This window comes from Hirundo rustica, chromosome 14 (genome assembly GCF_015227805.2).
Source record: "Hirundo rustica isolate bHirRus1 chromosome 14, bHirRus1.pri.v3, whole genome shotgun sequence".
NCBI classification, from domain to species: Eukaryota; Metazoa; Chordata; class Aves; order Passeriformes; family Hirundinidae; genus Hirundo; species Hirundo rustica.
The window spans coordinates 18,032,666-18,055,368 of record NC_053463.1 but is presented as its reverse complement, the minus strand read 5'-3'; positions in this window follow the sequence as shown (position 1 = coordinate 18,055,368).

Below are 22,703 nucleotides of genomic sequence, written 5' to 3'. Positions count from 1 at the left end.
GGGGCGGCTCCGCGGAGCTGCGGTGACCCCCCCGGGGCTCTGTGCGCCCCCCAGGGCAGTGCTGCAGAGGATGCCCTCGGGCTGAGCCGCGCACAGCTGCAGGGAGCAAACACAGACCCGACCGCACAGATCCCTCTTCTGTGGTGGCGTTAAAATAGCAGGCTTGCTTCTGGTGCGACAGCCAAAATCCCTGCTAATGGGGAGGGGAAAGAGAGGCTGGAAACATCGGTGTCTTCGCGCAAATCCAAGCTCCACGTTGGTGGTTTTGATGGCAGATACGGTACGGCAGAGCTGGTTTCACAGGAACAGCTGCTGGGAGCTCGAGGGAGTGCAGCACCTTCGAGGGGGTCACAGCCGTCCTCTGTCCCCCATCTCTCCGGTCTTAAACTGGTTTTAAAAAGGATTGCAAGGCTCGCTGCTTCAGCCGTGCTTGCCCAGCTCACGGAGCACAGCACTTGAGTTCTCTAATTAAAAATGCATTTCCAGATTTCAAGGGATCTCAGGGTTACAAGTTTTTTGATGCCAACCTCCGGCGTTTTGAGATGTTCGCTTAGAACAACAGGAAGATTTAAATGGGTGTTTAAAAAAAATCAGCCTAAGGTGTTCAGAGATTTGCTTTTAATTATGAAGAGTAAATTAAAATGTAGTTGTTCCACGGCAAGGTCATCTTAATTCAGTGTCTAATTATACAAGTATTAAATTTCTCCCAAATAAAGCCTTATTTGAGCTAAGATAATTAATTTAAAAAGTAATCCAGTCTTGAATGAAATATCCCTAATTATGAAGAATCTATTCAAAATTTAAGTACTTAGTCACAGCCACAGTAAAAATTAATATAGTGCTCTTCTTATATATTTTTTTATTTTATTTTTGGCTGGATTTCTGTAATTTTAGCTCCTAGCTTTTGGAATCAGTGGTAACTTGTTTGCTCAGCGCTACTGAGTCCTACACAGGAGACTCAGGTTTACGTCACCTCCTGGTTTCTCTTTGTTCAACTTAACAAACTGTCTTTACTTCCAGAGGGATCTCTCCCGCTGGAAATGTTCTTTGCTGGAAGCAGAGGATGCTCTCAGGAGTAAGTGTGATGCTTTCCTGCTTCTGACATATTCTGTTTAACAGCTTCAGGTTTTTGCTGTGGTTCTTCTAGAGGCTGAATTAATCTTGCCAACATCGAAAATTAGCAGTCTGTTACCAGGACGGCTTTAATTTGGTTCCCTAGGAAATTATACAAGTGAGCTTATTTTATCTTGCGATGGTGCGTAACCACATCACAACCCAGAAACTACTGGGGGACAAACTGTAGAGCTGAAACTCCTCCCAGCAGCTCTGAGAGCATGAAGGAGTCGTTTTGGCAATGCGGGCTAAGAACTGTAGTTAGATCTTGATTATGCTAAAATGGCCAGGAGTGAAATAGTTATAGAGGTATTTGCGTTCTCCTGAATTTCAGCGTTAACAGACCATTCTGCCAAGCAAGGCTACTTCATGTGTCAAGGATCCTGGATGCTTCAGACACAGAAAGACTCAAGAATATTAATTTCTCTTATTTTCGGGACTCGGGGGTAGTCTGAAATAAATTAAATTAAATTTTAATTATTGAGCTGGGTTTGTTTGCCAGTTCCATGAGCACACGCGCGGCGCCCCAGGGTAAAGCCACTCCGGCAGTTTTGTGCTCCCGGGCCGGGGTGGAAGGGGGTCAGAGCTCGGGGCGATACCTGGGCCGGTCCCCGGGAGCGGGGTCAGACCTCACCTGGGCCGGTCCCCGGGAGCGGGGTCAGACCTCACCTGGGCCGGTCCCCGTTCCCCGTTCCCCGGTCCCCGTTCCCCGGGCAGCGGCGGCGGCGCAGCCGGACCCCGGTAACGCCCGGGCTGCCGCTCCTCGAAGGCGCTCTTGTCCTGCCTCGCCAAAATTTATTGGTGCGAGGGCTGAAAATGGATGGCTCTGAAAGCTGCATTGTGGTGCTCTGCCGCGGAAGGGGGGCTCGTTAATGGGGCATTGTGCCGGGCCCCGAGCCTGGCATGCGCTGTCGGCTGGGAAAAGTTAGCAAGGAGAAGCCTTGTTCCACCCGCGCTGCCTCCGCTGATTTACGGCACATCCCCTGCGCTCGGAAGTGCTGCAGCATTCCTCAGTAAATAGGGATGTATGAACGACTCTCTTTCCCTTCTTTCCTCCTCTTATCCGCTCTTCCCAAATATGTAAACTCTGACCAGGCTTTATTCTTCTTCAATGATCATTCAATTGTCTGCAGACTGTATCTTTTGGCAAATTTATTGCTGGCTATTAAAAACAAAATAAACCCCAACTCAAATGCATTTTGCATATTAACACGTAACTCTTGTTCCTGTCTGCTCAGTTTGGAAATGGTTGGATTGCTTTTATAAAGAAAAAAATGGCTAATAAAATTGGCCTCAGCACCGTTGCTTTGCAATTCTTATGAACAGTAAAGTGCCTCTTACAGTCATTGATGTTAAAAGCTATTTCTAAATTATGGTGCCATTTATTATCTCTAGTGTCCAAAGTAAGTTTAAATGATGCTTATAATTCATGTTTTACCAAATTTCCTTTTCCCCCTGAGGATACCTCTGATTAACTTATGCACATTTAAGCGCTTTTTAAATTCTTCTTTTATTGCCATTATGCTCTGAAAATCTCAGCGATTCTCAAAAATGGGTAATAAACTTGAGATAAAATGCTGCAGTTTTAGATCAATGCTGACATATCACTGTGGTGATTTCTTCAGAGCTAAAGTGATAATGCTTCATATTTACAGAATATATACTAGGTTACTACTACAGTATTACCATTTTGTTCTAAGATGAAATGAGTAATTTACCAATTTATTAAACAGTTACATTTAAGTATTGCTTAGGACATTACCACACCAATCTGTTTACTTAGCTTGAAGAGTTACCATTAAGAAACCCTGTTTATTTAGGTAAAATTTGTAATTATCGTCCCCTTCATTAAGAAACTTATTTTTCTGCAAGCCTAATTGCCTGGAAATGAGTTTCTCCTTATTTACTATGGTGAATTTTGCTAAGACAGCTAAAACCACCACCCTCACAAGAAGTGCTGGAGAAATTAATAATACATACATGGAACAGTTTTAATTAGTATAATACCAAATGTTAATAAAAGATTTATGATCCAGTTGAAAGTTCTAATGATCACAACAGGAAAATGGCTGAAATGCGGTGGCGGTGATCCGTTAAAAATAAACAAATGCTGCCAAACTCTCCAAATTGAGGGTAGAGAAGATTTTTTTTTCCTTTCCTGCCCTTATGTGAGTCCTGGCTCAATGATGTGTAAGGTCAGGCTCTGACCCCATGGAAAGCAGAGTAAATCCAGAATGGCAGGAGGATAGCCATGGGGGTTATCCTGTGTGACAGCAGGGCAGGAGACACCCAGTGTGGGGGGAGAGGCTGCATTTATCTAAGCTGGTGCCACTGGGCTGGGAGTAGGCATCTCCTGCCAGGGAAACCCCAACCCCATCCCATCCCAGGTGGGTTTAGCACAGCTCCAACAACACTGGCACAACCTTTTAGGCCAGTTCTAGGAAAGCAGTCTGTTTTTTAAGTAGCTCAGAAGGCCAGTGGTGGAGGATGCAGGCAGAACCATCTTGGCTCCAGCCAAAGGCAGATGCAATAAGCAGTGGCTGAATTTCCAGAGGTTATTTCCTCAAGAGGAGCACACCAAAAGGCCTCTCAAGTCACAACTATCTCAGATGCACCTTGCAGCTCTGCTCGTGTGGAGTGTGGACAGGCTCTGCCGATGGCTGACATGGTCGGACGCACAGAGGGAGGAGTCCTTGCAGAGCTGGGCTGGGGAGGGAAGGCACCACAGCATCCATCCAAGTCTTTGAACACTGGAATGAGGATCTCAAGTGAGAGACCCCTGTAACTGCATGGGTGGTGTGGCAGGGAAAGGAGCTGTGTGGGGGGACATTGGTCACTGCTGAGAACTGCTCTGAGGGTACTTAGTCAGGTAGAGATAAATTAAGATCTTGCCTTAAAACTCCCTGGAATGTGCCTGGCTGGGCATCTCACTGGTGTCTTCAAGAAGAAGCCCCCCAAAATATTAGAAACATGAAGATTAAGAGCAGAAGTGAATATTGTTTGCTTGGATTTGGGGGATTTTGGGGCAGGACTAAGTGCTGTGATCTTTATTGTTTTCCTGAATGCTGCCTGGATTTGTTTCCCAGCAGCACTGTCAGGAGTGGGACTCTTCTGGCACAGTGTGAGGATACTCAAAGCCAGTATCAGAAGCCAGTCTTATGCTGCATCCCATCAAGGTGGTCAGCCTCAGATGGCACATGCTGGATCTCACTCCCTGTGTGGGTCCAGCAGGAGCAGAGCCACTGCACTGTGCACAGGTAATGCCTTACCCGGGGGCAAGTACCAGCACATACCAGCAGTGTGATTCTGACCCGAGGGGCAGCAAGGCTAGAGGGGAGCTGGGGATGAGCATTCCCAGATTTGCTCCAGCTGAAGGCCTTGCCACTGGAGGATGAATGTGTAGAATGTGTGAGATCACAGAATCACAGAATTAACTCGTCCGGAAAAGACCTTTGGGATCGTTGAGTCCAAGATTAATGTCTTGCTGCTGGGGTTGGGCTTCCATGCTGCATTGGGTGAGCCCAGTACTCCAGAACAAATAATTGATGGAGAAGTTTGTGTCAATTACAAGATTGGATGTCCTATCCCCGTCACAACCTTTGCTTTTGGAGCAGTGAATGGCTGGGTGGTAGTAAACCAGGAGCACTTTGTCGCTTCCTTTTGCCAGCATGCCAGGACAGGCACAACTTGGGAAGGGTCAGTGAACTTCTCTTTTCCTCAGCAGTAAAATCCTTCGTTGCTCAGTGTGCCAAGCCCTTCACCTTGACACTCAGCATGCTGGAGAGGATGTACACTGTCTGCTGGGGCCTGTTTCCTTTTTTTAAATTCCTCTTAGGAAGTTCCCAGTGAAAAACCAGAACTGGAATCCCAGGCTGAGTCCCCAGTGTCACCTGTGCAGCCTGGGGATGTGCTTGCTCTGCTCTGGAGAACAACTGAATGTCAAGAGATTTACTGAATTGTCTGGGCAGAGATTTTATTCATTCCTGAACTTCAGAATGTGACTTTCCTTATTTGTTCTTTCCAAGGCCAGAAAAGGAAACACCATATTTATTCTTGCTAATGTAGCAATATTGATTAAGTCATAAAGCACATACAAATACATATTGACTCATATTACATTAAAGTATCTATCACTTACTACTTGTTCCTCAATAACACTATAGTTATATTTTAAAAAAAAATGCATTAAAATTGGCATTACCTCAAGGAAACTAGGATCTTCCATCATTATTAATATTAGGTTTTAGTGGAAAAAAAAAAAAAGCTTTAAAGAGGATGCAAGTGCTAAAAATGGACATCCACCTCCCTTTTCCCTGAACAGTGACCAGATACTTCTGTCTGTCCCAGTCATTTAATCCCAGGTCTTGAGCTGTCAAATCAGTACTTTGGTTGTGCTGGAAAACTCTGCTGTGAGTGATGTCCTGGATGATGGGATGAGGGGATGGATATCCCTCAGCATCAGCACACCTCTGCAGAGCTGGGGGCTGGAAGCAGAGGGCAGGTGTGTGCTTGGCTGGGTGTTGGAGCACAGTGGGCAGCCTCCTGCCCAAAGATGTGTTTGCAACTCATCTGCTCCCACTAAACAGATGTTTAAAGCCTGAACTTAAAAGTTGAGATCCTCAGAATCCCTACCTAATTCTAGAGGTTCCTCCCAGTGCTGTGCCCCCTGCTTTCTTTCAGGTGGCAGGATTTTGGTAGGTCCCAAACACTGTCACAGATAACCTCACTCTGGTTGCATGCAGCAAGTGTTTGGCTGCATTGTTCACCATGGACTCTGAGCAACAAACAAAGGGTGGACAATGCTGCCACGTTTTCTCACTGGAAGCCATGTGCTTCTTCTCAGAAGCCAATGTCCTTTTTCCCTGGCCCAGACAATGACGTGAGGTGGTATGGAATAACCTCCAGGTCCTGGCCAAAACCAGGACAGAAAGGCTCATTTCTGGGAGTATAAATAGGGCAGAAATTGCAGGAAAGGCACTCAGTTTCTTGCTGAGGGAAATCAAGCAGTTTTGGATATCAGGGCTGGGTGAGGTGACTGATGAACACACCAGGTTGATAAAGAACTGAGTGTGCTCAGGCTCCAGGAATGCTCAGGAGCTTCTGTGGCTGCTCCAGAGGAGGAACACGGCCATGGCAGGGGGGTGAGCAGGAGCTGGGTGGGATGGGTTGTGCTGCCTTGCTTCTTCTGCTCTGCAAAGCCTCCAGAACCTGGAACTATTCTGCAGGCTGATTGTGCAGAGATTTAAGGAATTCTGTTAGCTTGAGGAAGCTTGGTCTGTATGAGTATTTGGGTGCTGCTTCATACAAGCTGGGAAGTTGCCTGAATATGTGCTGCCTCCTCATGTACAGCACTAAATTAGTGAAACCAGGAGAGAAATGGTTTTAATACCCATATTTCTTTTTTGCAAAACATGTTCAGCCTTTACTGTGCAAAGAAAAACTCCAGCAAAATACTGTCCACATGGAATTTTTATGCTTCTGCCTGTCTTTTCTTCTCTTTATAATTAGCCTGATATGATAACTGATCCCTGCTCTTTTTAGTGTTTTTGTGCCAGTCTGACAGCCCTAGTGCTGTTATTCCTTAGATAAGTTAATCACTTCTTAATGACTGGACAAGGTATCTTTATTTAACTGCATAAAGAGATTTAACTTATCCCGTTAAGATGTGACCACTGGTTTATGTTTTGTTAATGACATGCAATGTGAGGCTCAGGTGGTACATGTGTCATAGAGGGCTGGGGCGCCTGGTTTTAGAGGCTGTGAAAGGGGTGAGGAGGAGGAACTTGTTCTCTATTAATCTGATTTTATTAGGAAAGCCCTCTTGTGAGCCTGGTTAGCTGCTGCTGCTTCATGGCCCAGTCAATGGCCACAGGCTGATACTGCAAAATCAGAGATGGGTTTAAGTCACCTCACCTCCCTTGTGCTTATGGTTGAACACAAGTGCTTATTTGTAACATTTTTTTAAGTGCTTGTTGCAAGGTTGTTGTAAGATTATTCTCTTCTCATAGACAAAATAAACATATTCCTAAAATGTGGAAGCACAAGGAGCGGTGCTTATTTAGATCCATGTGTGTGCAGTGCACTCTGGCACAGTACTCACTGGAGCAGGGCTGTCTGTGCCAGGCTGCTGGAAATTGGAGGATGCTGCTGGAAGCAGGACTGGGGACAAGACAACTGATTTTAAAAGCCTGATCCCCTCTGCCCTGAGATAAAGGACCCAGACACACAATGGGCTGTTCACCATTGTGAAAAAATGTGCTTTCAGGTTAGGTATACTCTGTCTAAAAATGAAAGAAGAGAATGAGGCCAGTGAAAATAGAACAAAGCATTTATCTGAGCTCCAAGAAGTTACTGGAGATTTGTCCAGGAACAAAACTCCCAGCACCTCTGAGCTTAGAGCTTGTGAGTCCTCCTGCTCCAACTCCACAAGCCTGCAGATGTAAGGAGGAATGGGTTTGGATTGGTTTTATCAATCAATCCCCTGTGCACATGTGCCGTTGCGTTCTAGATGCAGCTCCAAGCCCACTGTGCAGCTCTGAGACTGATTTTCTTTAGCATCATTTAGAGCAGAGCTCACAGAAGGCAGCAGAAACATGAAATGCTCCAGCAGTGAACCCAGGTGTGCTGGTGCCTTCTTGAAGCTGGGTCCTCTTCTGAGGCAAGAGACGGAGTACTCAGATGGAAGCCAGGCCCTTTAAATCATCTGAAACTGGCCTGCTAAAACTGAAGGCAGCAGAAGCCATTCCCTTCTTTTCTTGAAAGTTTTGTCCCTAACTCTTATGAGTATCCTAAATTGCTCAGCAGGGAATATGTATTGCCTGCCTGACAAGAAAAAGCCAGGCCATTCCTTGGAGTTTTTATTTTACTGGATGCCTCAAATGTCAGCCTTATCAATTATGTCTTTTCTTCCCTGGTAGCATATTCTAATAAGAAACTAAATCACAAAAAAAGCTTCTGGCATCTCCATTTTGTGGGCTTTTGCCTCCATCTATGGCATGTTTACAACAGACATTAATTGCTGGAGCTCTTGCTTGCAATATGGAAAGAGTTGATCCCAATATCTTTGAAAGCGAGGTGCTGCTCTGGTCCACAGCCTGGTCCTGGGATCAAACCTGGACCAGGCTTTAAACCACACCCTGGAGCTTTGGGCCTCCAGACCAGGCACTGGGCAAGGAGAAGCAGCTGGTGAGTCACTTCAGAAGAGCAAACGGACCATCCAGCTGTACATTTGCAAGTGGGTTGTGCACGCACAGGGGAGAAATGGTGCTGCTTTGGTCCGATTTACGAGGGTTTCACACCTGGAGCAGCACAGGTGGTAAAGTGGCCTGCGTGTGAGCAATGGAAATCCAGTTCAGAAATACAAAATTAGATCCCTGCTGAACCCTGCTGCGGGCACAGGAGTGCAGTGGCAAAGGGAAAAAATACCTGATAGTGTTGTGTACTGTAAGGAACTCTTCAAACACAACAGAATGGGGAATCTTACGGTGTTTTTAGGCTGTGCTGTTGTAGAGCTGTGAGCAGGGCTGGAGCAGGCCTGCCAGCCCGTGTCAAACCCACCCCCACCCCCTGACTGCCGGCGTGTCAGAAGCATTAATGCCCTCTTTGGAGATCGGAGAATGGGGGTAGCAAGAGGTCAAGTGGCTTCATTAGGCCCCGGAGGGTCTCGTAGCGGGAGCCGAGCGCGGAGCATGGCGCGGCGGGAGCTCTTTGTCCGGCCCTGCCCTCACAGGCCCGGCCCTGCAGGGCTCGCGCGCTCTCACCTCGCCCTTGAACTCGCACTTGGCTCCGGCCGTCATGATTTTGGCTCCTAGTGCCGCGGGTGCTGAGGGCTTCTGAGGGCTCTGCAGGTTCCCGGGGTGGCTTGGACACCCTTGCCACGGGGGGGCTCGGCTGGGGACACTGCCACGCTTGTGGTGGGATTCGGTCTCCCCCCAAATCCCGCAGGGGGCCCAAGGGGCAAGAGGCATCTCTGGGCAATTCTGGCATCAACTGCAATAGTAATACCAATTAGCAATTATGCAGAGTTATATGCCTTTGGTGCCTATTACAGGCATCAATGAGGAGTTCTGTTTCTGTTTCCTACTTGTAGCTGGCCTGATCTTGCATTTTAATGGCAGATGCTCTGAGATAATTAGAGCGGCTGCAGATGAACCCCGGGGGTGGTTTGCTACTGCTGCAGTGTGGCACGGCCACTCAACCTTCCCAGCCCTCAGTATGTGCCAAGGCCTCGATGGTTGAAAGCCACGTGCCATACAGCCTGTATTTTGGAGAAGCAGGGGAAAAAAGGAGAAACAGCTCCTGCTGCCCACAGCAGAGTTGTTCTGGGGTCCACCTCTGAGCGAGGGAATTGCATGACGGGTACCACTCTGGAGCTGTGGGGCCCCTGAGGATCAGCACTGCTGTGCTCTTGCCTGCTGTGCAGTCTGCAGCTGAAGTTGTACCAGATAAGGTGGAAATGAGGGCTGGAAGGCTGTAGAGCTCCCGCCAGCCCGCAGCGCTCCCTCCCCGCCGGCGCCGGGAGCAATCGCACTCTGCGAGCGGAGGAAATGCAGATCTGCGCTGCAGCTTCTCCTCCCTCCCTTCAGTTCCCCGAGGAGAAAAAAAAAAAAAAAAAAAAAAATGGTTAATGTAATATTACATCAGATTGGACTCTGAGGACCAGAAAGCCAATTTTGGGGGAATGTGAGCCAACCTACATTTAACTGGGATGCTGATATTTACTGTTGCAGTGATCCGGGCCTGTAGCATGGGTGAAGTCACTGGCTGGGGATTCAAAGTCCAATTAGGCAGTGTTAATAGAGGAGGCAGTGATGCTTCATTCAGACGAATTACTAAAATTGTACTTTCAGGACAGTCAATTAACTGTGTTTTGACAAAGCAACAAAAAGATGAAACTGAAGCCCTTGGAAAAAAAGAATGAGAGAATTCAGAGGGAACATGTCTGTTTGGGGAATCCTAATATTTTTTGTTGAAATCATTAAGTGAAATTAAATACTATTTTAAACCAAAGGGATAGAATATCTAATTAAGATAGAAAAAAGGTTTGGGGAAGGGTATTGTTGAGGGGATTAGAGAAATGGTTTAGAATTCATGTTTACTGAGGCGGGGCCCCCTGAATGTATTAGGTATATTAGTAATGGGGATGGGAAAAATCTCTCAACAAGCAGATCTGAAGTTAGGAAAGGGTGACTCCAAGGCTCCCAGACTCCAGAGTAAAGTGTGGGAATGAAGCCAGGGAAATCAAGGAGATTGAGGACAAGGTGTGCTGTTGGAGCTGTGCTGGAGCTCCCAGGCTGTGCCTGCTTCCAGTGCTGGTGTGGAGTCACTCCAGCAGCAAAGGGGCTGCAGGGCTTGAGGACCCCTGGGATGGCCAAGCAGCAAGGGGGAGGAGGATTTGGGCGGTTCAGGGCCCCTGGATGGTGGAACAAGAGAAGTCCTGCATGGGAGAGTGCAGACAGTGGCCCCATGGTACACCCTGTGCTGCAGGAGCCCAGCCCTAAGCCCTGGCTGAGCTGCTGCCAGAGCCCTGGAGAACACATGGCAGGAGCTTGGGTGCCTTTGTGTGCTCACTCTTGATCTGGTGGTGTTTATTCTAAGACCTTCACCTCTGCTTTGCCTTTATGGTTCCAGGACTTGGGCTGAGAGCAAGGCAGTCTTCCAGATCAGAAAGTGGAGTGAAGAAGGGCTGAGGGTCCCTCCAGACCTTTGTGAGACCCTTGCACACATCAACCCCTGGAGCAAAGTTCCAGTGCATGGACAGGGCTGGCTGTCCTCAGTAACCCGGGACAATTTTCCCATATTTTGCAGCCAGCGTTCCCACTCTTAACACACAGCTCCAGTAAAACTCTTCTGCCTAAAGACCTCTCCTAAAGAACTCCATTTTTGTCTGATATCATCCTACTGCTTAATTCATTTGATATACAGAGACAGTTAGTGAAATATGCATGCTATATTATATTAAAGAGAAATGTAACCTTCAATTGGTATCTGATGTGCACTTTGCAATAACTGCTATTAGTTGTCTATAAAACTCCTAGACATCATCTGATTTTATTACCATTATATTATTTTACTTGGGAACATATAGGAGGAGTGGTGATTGCAGGTCTTCAAGTGCTTACTGGGAAATATTTAACACAGAATGTTTTATTTATTAGCATAAAGAGACACAACGGATTGTTGGTGATTAAAGTGATGATACTGCTGCCATACTTGTCAAAAATATAGACCTAATTCAATAGAAAGGCGACAGTCAGTCTCTGTGTTGATCTATGCTGCAGCAAACTGCCTCTGAAAGCAGTACAAAGCCTGAATTGGCCTCTTAATTTTATGCTCTAGGGCATAGTATAAAAAAGGGAATTCTTTCTAAGTGCCTGTAATTGCATGTTACCAGAACCTAAAATATAAGCCAAATTTTTGAAATCATAAGTGTTAAGTTTTCCATTTCAATTCCTTCTCCTCCTCCTCCTCCAAAAAAAAATATAATCAAAACAGAAGAGCTTTAAAATGCCTTGCTGTCCCACATCATTAATAAAATATAGAGTATCCTCAGCCTTTAATTGTAAATGTACATTTTGAAAGAAAATACTTTTAAAAAAATAACTCATTTTCCCTCTCTCCCTGGTGTCAGGCACTGGAGCCACTGTACACGTCACTCCCTGTTCTGCAGTGGTGTGTTTCAAACAACAGCAATGTCCTGCCTGACTTGGGCCTGTTTGGATGGGCTGGACTATTGTTTCCCTCCCGAGCTGGGGAAGGCTGGGAATTAGGTAAATCATGTAGATCACTGTGTATTAAAAGGAGGGAGGCAGCCCCACAGTCCCCAGGTGGGTTTGGGGTCACTTGACCCAGGCTGGTGATATTGGGGCTCCTGCCACTTCCCAGAGGTTGAGTCAGTGTGGTGATGCCAGGGAGGTGGGTCAGCATGGTGGGTGCAAACCTCTCAGGTGAAGCAGCTTTCCATTGGGAGTCTGGAGCAGGAAGGTCTTCTGTCCTTCCTTTCCCCTGTACTAAAACTGCATTCACTTTGCCCAGACACAAATCAGCATTTGCCTTGAAAAATGTTCATTGTATCTCCCTTTCCACACTCCTTGCATGGATCAGTGTTTACAACTTTACTCCTCTGAACAGACAGCAGGGAAAAAAAAATAAGATTAACCATTTTGTACACTTGATGGCTTCATTGGACAGGCAATAAATCAATACAATTGAATTGAAGCAGATAGTGTTCAAATGCTATTATCCATCTCTCTGTTACTGAGCTGGGATCCTCAAAATGACATAGAGAGATCTCTCTAGCTCCAGGATTCCCTTCCCTAGGAAACTTGCAGGATTCAACCTACTCCAGGGCTCACCCAACCCCACTGGGCAGCCCTGCACTTTGCTGCAGATTTAATCGTTTCTGGATTTGTTACCAAACCTCCTCCATTCTGGGTTTGCTGTTCCATGGTTCAGTCATTGGGTGCAAGAAGAAAATCATCTTAAATGCTAATGCTGACAACAGTGTGAGACACTGCTCATCATGAGAGGAGAAGTCTGCTGGCAGAGCCAAGGGTGGCAATGCTGTGTGCTCCAGGAAGTGTTTCCAGGGCTGGAAGCAGAGGCTCTGAAGAACTCATCTGCTCCTGCATGTTTGTTACTCTCTTCCAGTGAGACCACCAGTGAAAGTCAGGCTGATGCTGTCTCTGTAGTCGTGGCCATTTATTAATTCAGGCCTGCTTAGAAATCACAGGGATTTTACCAAGGAATTTCCTGGCGCTCACTGCCTGGTCCAGGTATCTGTATTTCCAAATATTCTCAAGATAGATGATGGCACTGGGAAGTTTGGTTTTTGCAGAAAATAAGAGTCACCTGTAAAAGATTAAGATACTCAAAAGGCCAGATTTAATGTTGATTAAATGGGCCTGACTGCAGCACAGTTGCTGATAAGTTACGCCTTCATAAAAGCAAGGTAAATCCAGCCAAAACCTGAACACTGCAAGGACTGAGGTTCAGTTCAAGACTTCAGCTATATTTTGTTAGCACAGTGTTCTGTTTCTCTAGCAGAGGGTTCAGTGTTTGGAGGTTACGCTCCCACGGGGATACAGTTCAGGTGTGGTGTCCAGGTGCTGTGTCCGGGTGCTGTTCCCCAGGTCCTGTCCCCAGGTGTTGTGTCTGAGTCCTGTCCCAGGTGCTATACCAGGTGCTGTCCCCAGGTCCTTTCCGATGTCTTGTCCCCAGGTGCTGTCCCCATGTCCTGTCCCGTGTCCTGTCCTGTGTTCTGTCCCATGTTCTGTCCCATGTCCTGTCCTGTGTCCTGTCCCATGTCCTGTCCCATGTTCTGTCCCACATTCTGTCCCACATTCTGTCCCACGTCTTGTCCCGTGTTCTGTCCCGTGCCCTGTCCCATGTCCTGTCCCATGTCCTGTCCCATGTTCTGTCCCACATTCTGTCCCACATTCTGTCCCATGTCTTGTCCCGTGTTCTGTCCCGTGCCCTGTCCCATGTTCCGTCCCGTGTCCTGTCCCGTGCCCTGTCCCGTGTCCTCTCCCCTCTCCTGCCCGTCCCACCCAGCTCTGGACGCGGCGCCCTGCGAGATCTGCGGTTCCAGAGCGCCCTCTGGTGTCCGGACACCGCCACAGCCCCGTGGGCCCTGCCCTGCGCCATCGCTCGGCGTCAACTCAGCCCCGAACCAAGGGCGGCCCCCGGACCACGGGCGGCCCCCGGACACACGGGGAGCTCCCGCACCCATGGGCGGCTCCCGGACCCACGGGCGGCTCCCGCACCCACGGGCGGCCCCCGGACCCTCGAGGAGCCCCCGGACACACGGGGAGCCCCCGGACACACGGGGAGCACCCGGACCCACGAGGAGCCCCCAGACACACGGGGAGCCCCTGGACCCACGAGGAGCCCCCGGACACACGGGGGGCCCCTGGACCCACGGGGAGCCCCCGGACACACGGGGAGCCCCCGGACACACGGGGAGCCCCTGGACCCACGAGGAGCCCCTGGACCCACGGGGAGCCCCCAGACACACGGGGAGCCCCTGGACCCACGGGGAGCCCCTGGACCCACGGGCGGCTCCTGGACACACGAGGAGCCGCAGGTACGAGTCCTCAGCCTGAAACACATGGCCATGAACTCGGCTTGAGCCCCTGGGAGCTCGCAGATTTTTCATTAGTTAAGGAAGAGTTCTGCTGATCTGATGGTGACATCAGAGCCCAGAGCTGTGATGAAAATGGTTTCATGTTGCTACCGATGAGAAGGCCTGGAGCGTGGGGCCTTGGATAGCAGGGCCTATCTCAGCGGTGACGCTGCTCTCGCTCAGTGGGGATCCTGGTGCAGAACGTGGCTGCAGAACTGATCCAATCATTCCAATGTATCAAGAAGAAACAAGTGAGCCCAAATCATCCTTGTTCCGTACCCAGTGGGTTTATCTGGACGATGATATTCTTACACAGAGTAATGAATTTATATTAGCCAAGAGTCTGGTCTGTTTTTCTTTACATAGAATGACTTTTTTTAAGGTCTATTAGTTTTGGAAACATAAGTCTCCAACAGTGCCACGTCCTGTAAAACAAAACTAGTGGAACCTCTGTGGGCCAGAGGCTTCAGTACCACAGGGAGGAGCAGGTGTGTTACGGGATGCTTCTAGGAGCACAATAGCTCTGCAGGGACCTTAGATGCTGGCAGTAGGTGGCAATAAAGGGTGCCAGGTCTAACATAATGAATGTCAGAGACCCCCTCAGTTGACTTTTGCTCCTCTATGGCCAACAAATACATTGTGGGTTTGCAACTGCATCCGTTTAGATTGTGTCTGATACAACTTGGATTGTTTCTGATACAACCTGGATTGTGCCTGATACAACCTATTGTGGACACCATGGTGACCATGACAGCACATGGAGGGATGGCATTGTGGACCTCATGGACCCTGAGGAGCTGATCCACGCAGTGTCCTGCTCAGCTCCAGCATTGCCATGTGCCGTTTGCTCTGAGGGATGCCTGGGCACATGGGAGGTGTTCCAGCCACAAGACCAGAACATACAAGATGATGCAGGTGAGTGTGACACAGTGACACAGTGACACAGTGACACAGTGACACAGTGACACAGTGGCAGCATGTAGGAGTAGTCCAAGACAGATGGGAACTCTTATTTTGAGCTTGCTGTCAGCACTCTGACTTCCAAATTTTAGATGAAATTGAGGAATTTCTTCTTGAAGAAGCTGGAAATCCTTTTTTGAAAGGAAGTTATATGTTATTCTGAGAGCTAACACACCACAGGGCCCCAATCCCTGGTAAACTCACCACTCACTTTTTGAAAGCCTACATCTCACAGACATACACCATTCATGACCAGGTTCTCAACTGGTTTGGGAAATGCAGAGAATTAAACATGGAGTCCGTGTGTTTTTCATTTGTGTCATCCAGGAACAGGGGCATTGGGTAACCTTCCTCCAGGGATTAGTTTTCCCATATAGTCTTGAGATCAGCATTAAGATAATTGTGTGAATATTTTGTCACCTTTCTGTCTCTACCTGCTGCAGATTACCACCAGCAGTACAACAGAGACTTCATCTGAAGTAAGCTTTCAATGCAGGTGATAGCACAAGCCTGTAGGAACCCACCATCACTGAGCAGCCTTCCCCATGGGATTGCCAAAGCTGTCTGCACCTGGATGGAAACAGCTGGCCAGAATATCCTAAATCCCTGCTCTGTGTGAGCAGCCTCCAAACTGGACTCTGTTCCAGACGTGGGTTTTGCACCCAGCACTGTAGGGCTCACTGGGCTGAAGCCCAGCCTGGGTCCAAGCACTCTTGAGCTGCAGGTGCTGGGAACATCTTTCTCTGTGACATCAGGTCACACTGAGTGCTCAGCCAGCCCAGTGTCTCCAGCAGTGCCTGGAAGAAATGTGTGAGAGCAGACTAAGATTACAGTGATCTTTCCCCCAGAATATCTTCCAAGCTGTTCAAGGATTTATTAAGCCACAAAACAGCATCTTTTGCCTATTGTCCCTCGCTGCTTTTCCTTTTCTCATGAGCATGTCTGATGCTCATGAAGTTCTGACGTCCCCAGCATCCTGTGGCAGTGACTTGCACAGCTCTGCTATGTGTTGGCTGAGGATCTGCCTCTTTATTTTTTTTATATTTAATCTGCCACCTACAAGTTTCATTTTAAGTCCTCTATTTCTTGTATTAGGGGAGACATCAGGCAGTTGTTTCTTGTTCTCCATGCTTCTTGTTATTGAATAGCCCTTTATTTTGTCTTTTTTTTTTTTCCCCAACATGACTATTGCTACCTACAGTTGTCAAGATGTGGTTGTACCCCACACTCATACAGACCAAATGATATTTGAGGTTTATCTCCCAGAGATTCCTACCACTCAGTTTGATTTTTGACATTTGCTGTGCTTCACACATACCATAGAGCAGTGTATTACATCTCTAAACTCACGTTTGTGATCAGAGATCCAACCAGAGCCCATTGTTTCATCTGTAAGATTTTCAAAACTGTTGTTTGAAAATGTGATAAATGCTCATCTGTTCAGTAAATATCTTTGTCCAAAAGCCTGTTGAAGCCTATAAGCATATATATATATACATATTGTTATACATAAAATCATATCAAGTGGTCTGTGAGTGGTTTTTGTGCTGGAGCCAGTAACCCACCCTGGAATGCTGCTGTGATAATAAAACCCCATTCTGCTGCCCCAGCTGGACACATTCAACCCAGCCTGCAGAGTGGTTTAATACTGCTGCTCACGTTAGATAAGCTCAGGAAAGTTCAGGAAATAAATTGATTCATGTGTATGGCTTTAAATATACATCACGTTCTGCATGGCTTTGAGAGCTGTGATCCAGAGCTGTGTGTATAACCCCATGGCTTCAGATTCCTGGTTTCCAAGAGTGCCCTCTAGCACAAGCTGAGAACAGGGAACTGTTTTAGCCTAATGATCAAGTAAAATACAAGAGTTTGTCGCATGTATCCCACATAGTACAGTTTTCCTCGCCATGACCTTGTTGACGCAGGAGGTGCTTGAAGCATCAAAATTCCTTAGCAAGAGCAGTCAGAAACTTGGTGTCTTTCTGTTTCCTCCCCTGCAGCACCTTGAGCCTGCAAGATGCCCTGATGAACAACCAAGAAACTGAGAGAAGGCAGTAGTGAAATTTGCACATTGTCCCAGCTAGGAAGAGTAGAGGCACAAAATATACTGCTATCAACATGATACCCTTCTGCCTTTTTATCCACCGCAGGGGCCCAGGAGACTCTTGTGGAGAGGTGAAATGCAGCAGTGCAGGAGCTGGGATGATAACAACACATCCACCTCTCCAGGTTTGTCTGTGGATCCAGCAGATTTTTTTGTGGGGCTTTTTTTTTTTTTTTTTGAGGGGGTGTGATGGGGAAAAGGAGGGTCTGCTGCACTTTGGAGGTGTGGAGTTGCCTGCCTGCCTGTGCTCAAAGTTGAGAGATCAGAAATAATGTTGGCCAAGATTTTTACTCTCCTGACAACTGTATTATGAGCTGTGCGTGCCAGTGGGACCCTGGGGACAAAACACCACCTTTGGCTGGTGTGCTTGAGGTCCTTACACAACACATTGACTGAGGTCAAATGTAGCAGAGAACCAAGGGAAGGATGAGAAGGATTATTTTCTTTCCCTGGGCAGATTTATTTTAAATGTGGAATCTGCCCAAAAAGGGCAGGTAAGATTCTCACTGAGCCAAATGGGGTCTGGAACACAGCTCTGCCATGTTTTCTGGCCTGGGATTTAGTTTGGATCACACCATCCCCGCTCTGAGCTCTGTGACTGTGGCCAAGGACCATCAGCCTCCCTATGGTAAACAACCCTCTAGCAGGAAGGGTGCAGTGAGCAGGCCCAGACAGGCAAAGCTCCCGTGAGATGCCCGGGCAGGGATAAACTCGGGAGAAGGCAGGCAGGAATAAACTCGGGAGAAGGCGGGCCGGGATAAACTCGGGAGAAGGCGGGCAGGGATAAACTCGGGAGAAGGCAGGCCGGGATAAACTCGGGAGAAGGCAGGCCGGGATAAACTCGGGAGAAGGCAGGTAAGGATAAACTCGGGAGAAGGCGGGTAAGGATAAACTCGGGAGAAGGCGGGTAAGGATAAACTCGGGAGAAGGCGGGCAGGGATAAACTCGGGAGAAGGCGGGCAGGGATAAACCCGGGAGAAGGCAGGCAGGGAATAAACTCGGGAGAAGGCGGGCAGGGATAAACTCGGGAGAAGGCGGGCAGGGATAAACTCGGGAGAAGGCGGGCAGGTATAAACTCGGGAGAAGGCGGGCAGGGATAAACTCGGGAGAAGGCAGGCCGGGATAAACTCGGGAGAAGGTGGGCAGGGATAAACTCGGGAGAAGGCGGGCAGGTATAAACTCGGGAGAAGGCGGGCAGGGAATAAACTCGGGAGAAGGCGGGCAGGGATAAACTCGGGAGAAGGCGGGCCGGGATAAACTCGGGAGAAGGCGGGCAGGGATAAACTCGGGAGAAGGCGGGCAGGGAATAAACTCGGGAGAAGGCGGGCAGGGATAAACTCGGGAGAAGGCGGGCCGGGATAAACTCGGGAGAAGGCGGGCAGGGATAAACTCGGGAGAAGGCGGGCAGGGATAAACTCGGGAGAAGGCGGGTAAGGATAAACTCGGGAGAAGGCGGGCAGGGATAAACTCGGGAGAAGGCGGGCCGGGATAAACTCGGGAGAAGGCAGGCAGGGATAAACTCGGGAGAAGGCGGGCAGGGATAAACTCGGGAGAAGGCGGGTAAGGATAAACTCGGGAGAAGGCAGGCAGGGAGCTGATCTGGGATCACAAGATGGCGCTGCCGACCGTGAAATGGGAACGGACAGCGCTGCGGTGAGGGAACATCTTTCTTTTCTGTAGCCAGAGCATCTGCGCAAAGTTACAGTCGATTAACAGCATCCTGCATGTTACTCAAACACTAAATGGACCTGCCCCTCAGGCTCTGGCAGCGAAGCTGTAGAAATGGAGTATAACAAACACAGGAAAATCAGGAACCAGACACAATCGTGCTGCCCCTTGGCCTTATGTCTGCTCTTCTAGACCCTGCAGGAACCATGGGACACAGGGACAATATTTCAAAGCTTGTGCTGCAGGAGGAGTAGATGTGAAAAGTGACCACCATAAAAGGCTGCTTTGATGTGGAATACCAGGTGTTGTCTCCCATCTCCACGGCCCTGTGGCTGCCCGTGGGTGGTCAGCAGAACTCATGTACCCTGGCAGTGATGCAGAACATCATTTTTGGGATCAAGTTCATGGTGTTTAACAAGCAGTGCTGTGGGCTGGCAGCAGGTATATTATCAGCACACAGCAGCAAATCATATTGCAGGGAGAGTCGTGGCTCATGGGACAAGGACACCTGGCATCGCTGGGGAGAGGATGTTAGGTGCAGTCTGCCTCAGCAGCTTTACAGACATATGGCTTATGGAGCTCTTCAGTGCCGCCCCCCTTCCTGGCACATGTCAGCCCCACCAACTCCAAACTCCTACTACTCCTTCTACTGGGAGCTGGCCTTGCCTTTGGGACCTGCAGGGCACAGAAAGTTTTAAAGTGTCCTAGCTTTTCTCCCAGTTTCAGTCAGGACAGGGTTAATTTTTGCAGTAGCCCAGAAGGGTCATGGCCAGGACCTAGAGGCTATTCTGTACTGAATATTTACAGACAAAAGAAAAAAAAATAAAAAAAAAGAGAGACATTTTATGCTATCTCAGTTTTTACTGTTGTGACACTGATACATGTAATCTATCTGTGTAACCTTCTTATCATCACTTTGACACCTGAATGCCTCCCCTGTGGACATCCTGGCTCATCTGACATTCCTCCCTTTTACAGTGGTATGTCTGAAATTGGGCCCTAACAGGAGAAGGATCCCCTGAAAGCTCTATGCAAAACCATAGAAGAGATGGAGCTTGTGCTGCCAAAAGCAGAAGCAGGGACACCAGCCTACCTCTGCTCCCCTATGCAGCATTTTCTGGTGCTGAAGGACGTTCTGATGCAGCTCTTCATGCTGCTCCACATGAATAATATTTTGCTACAGGCAAAGCTGGGGATGGAACAGGCACTACTGAAAGAGGGAAGTCGAAGAAAACTTCCAGTGCCACTTACAGCAGAGTCAGCAGCACAAAGTAGACTGTGGGTAAGAAAGAAGACAACCAGATAAGGATGGTCCCTCCCTCCATCACAGCTCCCTGTCCTGAGCTGGCTGCAAACCAGCCTGGAGGTTAAGGGAAATTACAAATGCAAGGCCAAATCTCCTCAAAGCAGCCTCAGGAGATGCAGGTCTCATCTGTGTTCAGGGTGTTCATCTGGCACCCAGCAGGGCAGCTCTGTCCCGGTTGCCACCACAGTGCCTGGACAGCACATTGCTCCTGCTGGTACCCCCAGTTCACGGGGATGATGACAGCTAACATCTGCCTCTTGCTATCTGGGGATGGCAATATGCAGCTGTTTCGGGCTAAAGTGAAATATTTGGATTTTCTGGTGTACAAGTGATCTCTTTTTGAGATCAAGGAGGCTGTTTTGATGCCAATTAGATTTTAGCCCTTAGTTCACTGGGACAGAAACTGTTGACTAATGAAGGAAGGAGGAGCCTGGTGGAGAGGTTATGTGACAGCCATGGGGCAGGGCAGCTGAAGATTATTTCATTATGTCAGTGCGTAAATTAAGATTGCATAGGAAATCTTTACTCTCTCTGTAGCTTCTGATTGCTTGATTACAACTGTGCTGTGGTTTTAACCATGCTTAAAATACAATTTCCTACATTTTGTAAAAGCTCACTAAAAAGAGAATTCAATTAAGAGCAACTCCGATTTTCCCCTAGTTGTCCCTGTACAGCTGTTCCTAAATCACCTGTAAGCCTTTTCTGCTATGCTGAGTATTACACAGCACAGAGCCGAGCAAAGTAAAATGATCGATAATGTAATGGACTTCTCATCCTAGTACCACAGCAGAAATAATAAATGTCATGATCTATGACAGCCCTTCTAAAGCCCTATGGAGCCAAAGGAGACACGGTGAGCATTTATCTCCTACTTCCTACCCCTGTTTTGCTTCTCTGTGTCTGTCCTTTGTTTCCTCCCACATTTATTTCCTCCATAATGGAAGACTGTAATTGAATTAAAAGTGACTCTGCACTAAGGAGGACGTGCTGTGGTTGCACCGTTCCCTCCAGCAGACCAGGGTGGACTTCCGTAGCTGCAGTTTGTGGGCTGCTCGGTGCCCTGGGGGCAGGGTTTTGGGTGGGTTTGACCAGCAGCCATGTCCTCCTGTTGGCATTACACCACTTAGCTGTAATTCACTCCCTTCCACTATTGCTGTGTAGGATTCACCTTCCAGCTTCAGTCTGATGTCTGGGTCATGCCATAACTTCATTTGAAATTTTGATACTGCCTCAAATTTTCAAGCCAAACCAAACAAATGCCTCATCTGCATCTGCACAGCTCTTAAGTCTGAGATGTCTGATCAGTTAATGATGCCTCTCTCTGCATCTCTAGACCTGGTGAGATTTCTGCTTATGCTGCTTCACAGACCCCTGTGTATATCTTCTCTGTAGTTGCCTCTCTTACTACCCTAAGGGCCACCCTCAGCAGTAATTATTTTGTAAAGATAATAAGAAATTAACCAAACCAATTGTTAGAAAATGAGATAAACAGTTTATTTTCTGGTTCCTTGTGAGATTTTAAGGGGGCTAAATCACAGAATATCCATCCTCACTTATATTCTAAGCTGGACTCCGATTTATTCCTGTACCTTGTTTTCACACACAATTTAACTGTTATTGAATTTTAGTCAGCCTGTAGCAATCCACCTGAAACACTTCAATGGACAAACTGCCCTAATGTTAATAGGATTGTAGGGGATTATATCCTGGTGAAACTATTGCTCAGGTAAGATCTGATTTGGAAAAGTGAATTGTGTTTTTCAAACAGGAGACTTCACACTCAAAACTAAGCTGCATATGTATCCTGTGGAACTGTATTTGCTGTTTGCAAAGGGACTAGCTTCATGGAAGAGTGAGGAAGGGGAATCTTTGACAGGGTAAGTTTCATTTTCCCACTGTGTCAGTTATTTTTCACTTCAGTTTGTCTCATTTTCAGCAGCATCATTTAATGTTGTTCTTTAATGAATGCGAATGAACGCAACACTACAAGTTACGCATTTCAAATCAGTGGAGAGATAAAAACACCAAGAGCCTATATATTTTTTTTTTCTTCTTTTATTTTTTTTCCAGAGTAAGTGTTCAGGTAAGTGTGAGATTAGCACATAAAGGACCCGATTTGCGCAGATCAGCTCCGGACACGATGGTCTGGAATGTGTGAATGGGGAGCCCAGCCCAGAGCCAGTGATGGGCTTCAACTGCTGAGGCAAACAAGTCTTTCCAGGGCTGGTAGTGAGTCATTGAAAACCGATATAGTCACGGACAAAGACCCTCTAACTACTTAAAGTTAGAAAGTGGTATGTTTATTCACTGGCGGGCGGCACGGGAGTCATCTCCAAAAGGCGTGGCCGCGCCAAACAAGGCTCTTTGCTCTCTATTTATTTTCCAAGATCTTACATACAATACATATGCATAACCCCAGCACCTCCCAT